The sequence below is a fragment of the Dermacentor andersoni genome, unplaced genomic scaffold (genome assembly GCF_023375885.2).
Source record: "Dermacentor andersoni unplaced genomic scaffold, qqDerAnde1_hic_scaffold ctg00000794.1, whole genome shotgun sequence".
Lineage (NCBI taxonomy): Eukaryota > Metazoa > Arthropoda > Arachnida > Ixodida > Ixodidae > Dermacentor > Dermacentor andersoni.
The window spans coordinates 17,501-24,655 of NW_027315472.1; the positions used below are offsets into that span (position 1 = coordinate 17,501).

Sequence of the window (7,155 nt, forward strand, 5' to 3'; positions counted from 1 at the left end):
AGTGCGTTCGAATCCGGGACTACAGTCCCTCGTCTGTCCGTACTTCCTCTTTCGACGTGCGGCGCCTTCCCAAAGCGCACAAGTCCGCTAACCGCAGAACGCTTCCGACGTAGCAAAGCCGCGTTTCCTTCGGTACTTCGCAGCAACGCCGCCTTTCCCTCGGCGGCGGGCGAATAGCCTGCAGACGTCGTCGCATTAAACCGCGATCTCGACACCTCGCGCGTCACGAGCAGGAGCCGACCGGCAGCCTCCGGCCCTTTCGGACTCGGTGGCATTTGCCGCGGAGGACGGGAGAGCACTTTAGGCCACGGTTCCTTCCGTACTTGGCAGCCGCACCCTCATACCGACAGTTCCATGACCGACCGAGCGCCACACCGTTCCTTTAGTACTTGGGCGGCAACAAAGTCGGGTCGTTACTCCATACTCGCCGCAGGAAGCGACCGGCAGCCGCCAGACTTTTCAGACTCGGCAGCGTTTGCCGCGGAGGACGGGAGAGCGCTCGCACCACGGTTCCGTGTGTGTACTAAGCGGCAGCGGCATTAGCTCTCGACCGTCAGTTCCTTGACCGACCGCACGCTTCGCCGTTCCCCTCGTACTGGGCAAAGCAGCAGGTCGGGTCGTCTTACTCCCATTCCGCGCAAGAGCGCCAAAGCGGACAGAAAGCCCACCCAGTGTGCGTTACGCCGTTTCTACCCGCGGGCGCGGCCAAGCCAACCGTCCAAGGTTGCAGCCGGCGTCCACTGGGCGCAACAAATTTGGCACGGGGCGCCCCTCAAAATTCAGGCAGTCCCCGGCATGTTCGGGTATAGCCGTCCCCGCGTCCAAGCGGGGCCAGCGGCGGAAAGCGTCGGGCGCAGCGAGCTGCTTCACCCACACGGGGTAGAAACAATGGCGCTCGCCACCCTTCACAATCCGGTAATGATCCTTCCGCAGGTTCACCTACGGAAACCTTGTTACGACTTTTACTTCCTCTAAATGATCAAGTTTGGTCATCTTTCCAACAGACCGGCGCAACCGAAAGGCCGCGCCGGACATCGGTCCGAAGACCTCACTAAATCATTCAATCGGTAGTAGCGACGGGCGGTGTGTACAAAGGGCAGGGACGTAATCAACGCGAGCTTATGACTCGCGCTTACTGGGAATTCCTCGTTCAAGGGGAACAATTGCAAGCCCCTATCCCAATCACGAAAGAAGTTCCACGGGTTACCCAGTCTTTTCAGACAGGGATAAAGACACGCTGCTTCCTTCAGTGTAGCGCGCGTGCGGCCCCGGACATCTAAGGGCATCACAGACCTGTTATTGCTCTGTTTCGTGCGGCTAGGAGCCGCTTGTCCCTCTAAGAAGGTTGTAAGGTGCTGGGAACCCCGCACCTATTTAATAGGCTAGAGTCTCGTTCGTTATCGGAATTAACCAGACAAATCGCTCCACCAACTAAGAACGGCCATGCACCACCATCCACCGAATCAAGAAAGAGCTCTCAATCTGTCAATCCTCCCAGTGTCCGGGCCGGGTAAGTTTTCCCGTGTTGAGTCAAATTAAGCCGCAGGCTCCACTCCTGGTGGTGCCCTTCCGTCAATTCCTTTAAGTTTCAGCTTTGCAACCATACTTCCCCCGGAACCCAAACACTTTGGTTTCCCGGAAGCTGCCCGCCGAGTCATTTGAGTAACTCAGGCGGATCGCTGGTTGGCATCGTTTATGGTCAGAACTAGGGCGGTATCTGATCGCCTTCGAACCTCTGACTTTCGTTCTTGATCAAAGAAAACATTCTTGGCAAATGCTTTCGCAGTAGTTCGTCTTGCGACGGTCCAAGAATTTCACCTCTAGCGCCGCAATACGAATGCCCCCGTCTGTCCCTCTTAATCATTACCTCGTATTCCAAAAACCAACAGAACAGAAACGAGGTCTTGTTCTATTATTCCATGCAAGTTTATTCAGGCGACTCGCCTGCGTTGAGCACTCTAATTTTTTCAAAGTAAAAGCACCGGCCTTCTCGAGGCACACAATGAAGTGCACCAAGAAAGGACCGGCATGATGTTCAGTCCGAGCCGTCGCATCGGGTAGATGCACTACTCGTCTGGAACTGAGATCCAACTACGAGCTTTTTAACCGCAGCAGCTTTAGTATACGCTATTGGAGCTGGAATTACCGCGGCTGCTGGCACCAGACTTGCCCTCCAATTGATCCTCGTTAAAGGATTTAGAGTGTACTCATTTCAATTACGGGGCCTCAAAAGAGTCCCGTATTGTTATTTTTCGTCACTACCTCCCCGTGCCGGGAGTGGGTAATTTGCGCGCCTGCTGCCTTCCTTGGATGTGGTAGCCGTTTCTCAGGCTCCCTCTCCGGAATCGAACCCTGATTCTCCGTTACCCGTAACAACCATGGTAAGCAAGTAACCTACCATCGAAAGTTGATAAGGCAGACACTTGAAAGAAACGTCGCCGGCTCGTGGCCATGCGATCAGCACAAAGTTATCCAGAGTCACCACACAATACGGGCCGAAACCCGATCGATCTTGGTCTAATAAAAGCACCCGTCGCCCAAAGGGCTTCAGGCTCACTGCATGTATTAGCTCTAGAATTGCCACAGTTATCCAAGTAGGAAGAAACGATCTAAGGAACCATAACTGATTTAATGAGCCATTCGCGGTTTCGCCTTATTTCGGCATGTACTTAGACATGCATGGCTTAATCTTTGAGACAAGCATATGATTACTGGCAGGATCAACCAGGTAATCGTTCAACTGCGCGTCCAGCCTTTCAAGCAGGCCGGACGCCGTTTTTGCGATGCCGAGGCCACCTTCAGGCGCCCCAACACGCTTCGTTCTCGCAAAGGGTAGCACTTTGCACAGTCCGAGACGACGGCGTTCGAGCTCGCAACGGCGCCCTCCCCGCAGGGCCGGGTATCGCCACGCGGCAAGAAGCACGCAACATTCTCGATAGACCGGTTGTGTCGACTCGATCGCGGCTTGCGGTTTCTCTCGAGCCCGCAGCACTGGTGGACCGACCGACACTTGCAACGTAGCCGAGACGGCAAAGCCGCTAGGCGACGGGTCACGCCCGCGCCTTCGGCGCTTTCGTATTTGATTCGTCCGAGGACGATGCGGAACACACTTCGATATCGTGGAAAAAGCGTCGTCCGACAACCAGCCCCTAACGCATCAAGCGGATGAGGCTGCAGACGTCAGCTGTGGGATCCACGGGAGCGATACCGGGGACACGCTTGACGGGCACGAAGCCCGCCGCATATCAAACACCCAGGTCGCTTTGGGGGCGACTGCTCTCTGGGACCCCCATATAATAGCAGCGATAAGTACCCAGACCTCCATGGGGCCGTACTCGTGCCACTTTCGACGAGCGTTTGGCGAAAATCGTGCCGCCTCGTAACGCCGCGAGCAAGATTGAAAGCTTACGTCGGCAGCACAATGCCGAAGTCGTGAAAGCGCAGCGCGTCCACCGAATGCGCGAACGGCAATTTCTCGCCAATGGCCAGTACGGTTTCCTGCACAATTGCCTGTCTGTCGCCCTACGGGGCCCCCGGCCGATCGATTCGAGGCACGCTAGCACGGCCCCTTCGCCATTTCCGAGCACGAGTGCGAACAGTGCGGGCGGCGTGCTCGACGCCCCGGCTGACGTCGTTTCGGACTTTGTCTCTTCGCGTGCTCGCGGCAACGCCGCGGCCAACGACGACGTCTGCGCGGTTCTTTGCCGGTTCCCGGCGTGCTACAGTGCAGCCCTCTGCAGGGTGACACCGGCTCCGTCGTGGCCGTGCGGCGGCTTGTACGCAAAAGTTGCGTCAAAGGCGTCGCGCTCGCGCCGCCCCGGCACACGCGGTTTCGGACTTTGTCTCTTCCAGCGCTCGCGTAGTCGTGGGCACGATTGTCGACGTCGCAACGGTGCGCGGACACCGCCACGAGCACGCGCAAGACGAAAATCGCACTACGGTACAATGTCGGCCGGGGCCGTACGGCCCCTTACAGTAGCAGCGATAAGTGCCCAGACCTCCATGGGGCCGTACTCGTGCGACGCGGCGGCGTACTGCGCCGAGCCGAGCGCCAATATTTGGCTTTTGCAGGGCGGATTCGAGCTCTGGCGATCGCCGCGGTACCGCCGCTCACCGATTCAAGGCACGCTAGCGCGGCCCCTTCGCCATTTCCGAGCACGCGTGCGAACAGTGCGGGCGGCGTGCTCGACGCCCCGGCTGACGTCGTTTCGGACTTTGTCTCTTCGCGTGCTCGCGGCAACGCCGCGGCCAACGACGACGTCTGCGCGGTTCTTTGCCGGTTCCCGGCGTGCTACAGTGCAGCCCTCTGCAGGGTGACACCGGCTCCGTCGTGGCCGTGCGGCGGCTTGTACGCAAAAGTTGCGTCAAAGGCGTCGCGCTCGCGCCGCCCCGGCACACGCGGTTTCGGACTTTGTCTCTTCCAGCGCTCGCGTAGTCGTGGGCACGATTGTCGACGTCGCAACGGTGCGCGGACACCGCCACGAGCACGCGCAAGACGAAAATCGCACTACGGTACAATGTCGGCCGGGGCCGTACGGCCCCTTACAGTAGCAGCGATAAGTGCCCAGACCTCCATGGGGCCGTACTCGTGCGACGCGGCGGCGTACTGCGCCGAGCCGAGCGCCAATATTTGGCTTTTGCAGGGCGGATTCGAGCTCTGGCGATCGCCGCGGTACCGCCGCTCACCGATTCAAGGCACGCTAGCGCGGCCCCTTCGCCATTTCCGAGCACGCGTGCGAACAGTGCGGGCGGCGTGCTCGACGCCCCGGCTGACGTCGTTTCGGACTTTGTCTCTTCGCGTGCTCGCGGCAACGCCGCGGCCAACGACGACGTCTGCGCGGTTCTTTGCCGGTTCCCGGCGTGCTATAGTGCAGCCCTCTGCAGGGCGACACCGGCTCCGTCGTGTCCGTGCGGCGGCTTGTACGCAAAAGTTGCGTCAAAGGCGTCGCGCTCGCGCCGCCCCGGCACACGCGGTTTCGGACTTTGTCTCTTCCAGCGCTCGCAACCATGTCGGGGCCGACGCCGACGACTGCGTGGTGTTTCAACGATTGCCGGCGTGACACAATGCAGCTGCGTGCGGGATGCCAGCGATTCCGTCGTGTCCGTGCGGCGGCTTGTACGCAAAAGTTGCGTCAAAGGCGTCGCGCTCGCGCCGCCCCGGCACACGCGGTTTCGGACTTTGTCTCTTCCAGCGCTCGCGTAGTCGTGGGCACGATTGTCGACGTCGGAACGGTGCGCGGACACCGCCACGAGCACGCGCAAGACGAAAATCGCACTACGGTACAATGTCGGCCGGGGCCGTACGGCCCCTTACAGTAGCAGCGATAAGTGCCCAGACCTCCATGGGGCCGTACTCGTGCGACGCGGCGGCGTACTGCGCCGAGCCGAGCGCCAATATTTGGCTTTTGCAGGGCGGATTCGAGCTCTGGCTATCGCCGCGGTACCGCCGCTCACCGATTCAAGGCACGCTAGCGCGGCCCCTTCGCCATTTCCGAGCACGCGTGCGAACAGTGCGGGCGGCGTGCTCGACGCCCCGGCTGACGTCGTTTCGGACTTTGTCTCTTCGCGTGCTCGCGGCAACGCCGCGGCCAACGACGACGTCTGCGCGGTTCTTTGCCGGTTCCCGGCGTGCTATAGTGCAGCCCTCTGCAGGGCGACACCGGCTCCGTCGTGTCCGTGCGGCGGCTTGTACGCAAAAGTTGCGTCAAAGGCGTCGCGCTCGCGCCGCCCCGGCACACGCGGTTTCGGACTTTGTCTCTTCCAGCGCTCGCGTAGTCGTGGGCACGATTGTCGACGTCGGAACGGTGCGCGGACTACGCCACGAGCACGCGCAAGCCGAAAATCGCACTACGGTACAATGTCGGCCGGGGCCGTACGGCCCCTTACAGTAGCAGCGATAAGTGCCCAGACCTCCATGGGGCCGTACTCGTGCGACGCGGCGGCGTACTGCGCCGAGCCGAGCGCCAATATTTGGCTTTTGCAGGGCGGATTCGAGCTCTGGCGATCGCCGCGGTACCGCCGCTCACCGATTCAAGGCACGCTAGCGCGGCCCCTTCGCCATTTCCGAGCACGCGTGCGAACAGTGCGGGCGGCGTGCTCGACGCCCCGGCTGACGTCCTTTCGGACTTTGTCTCTTCGCGTGCTCGCGGCAACGCCGCGGCCAACGACGACGTCTGCGCGGTTCTTTGCCGGTTCCCGGCGTGCTATAGTGCAGCCCTCTGCAGGGTGACACCGGCTCCGTCGTGTCCGTGCGGCGGCTTGTACGCAAAAGTTGCGTCAAAGGCGTCGCGCTCGCGCCGCCCCGGCACACGCGGTTTCGGACTTTGTCTCTTCCAGCGCTCGCAACCATGTCGGGGCCGACGCCGACGACTGCGTGGTGTTTCAACGATTGCCGGCGTGACACAATGCAGCTGCGTGCGGGATGCCAGCGATTCCGTCGTGGCGGTGCGGCGGCTTGTACGCAAAAGTTGCGTCAAAGGCGTCGCGCTCGCACCGCCCCGGCACACGTGGTTTCGGACTTTGTCTCTTCGAGCGCTCGCAGCGATGTCGAGGCGATCGCTTACGTCTGCACGGTTTGCGGTGTGCTACAATGCAGCAGTCTGCCGCACTACACCTCTTGGTTGCCGAGGCCAGCACGGCAATTTACTGAAGCGAGCGCATTGCGCCCAGGCGGCAGCGGACTTTGTTGCTTCGGGAGTGCTCTTGCTGTAAAATTTGAACGGCTGCAGCTGCGCGAAGCAAGTGTACCTATTTTCACTCTCTCTCTGTCTGCCTTTGAGGCGACTGTAATTTCACTTTAAACGCAACTGGAGGCGGGAGCAACCTGATGAGAGTAGGTGGACTTCGGTACATGTAATTTAGAAATTGCTTTCAAGCTTTGAGGACATACACCTTCGCGCCATCTGCTTTCCCCGTCTCTTTGGCACTTTATAGTATGTGCTGCATGCTCTGCATTCCAAAGAAACACGCCTGTCTCTCTCCCTCTCTCACGTTCTTCTTCTTTTTGTAGCTGCTGTTGTAGAAGATGCTATGCTCTTTAATCGCTGTAACATAGAGTGCTTGCACAAGCCAACAACTTTTGCGTGTTTTTTTTTTTTTTCTCTTCCCAAGACGTTTCTGCCATTATTCACTAACTCTCGTTCTTAGTATGCAATG

General features: G+C 59.6%; 1 non-coding gene across 1 annotated transcript; it reads right to left on the reverse strand.

Annotated features, from left to right (window-relative positions):
* Positions 1 to 916: 916 nt before the first annotated feature.
* LOC140215030 (small subunit ribosomal RNA) lies at positions 917 to 2,731 on the reverse strand. The gene has a single exon (XR_011891952.1). It is a non-coding gene; the product is annotated as a small subunit ribosomal RNA (ribosomal RNA).
* Between the last annotated feature and the right edge of the window lie 4,424 nt (positions 2,732 to 7,155).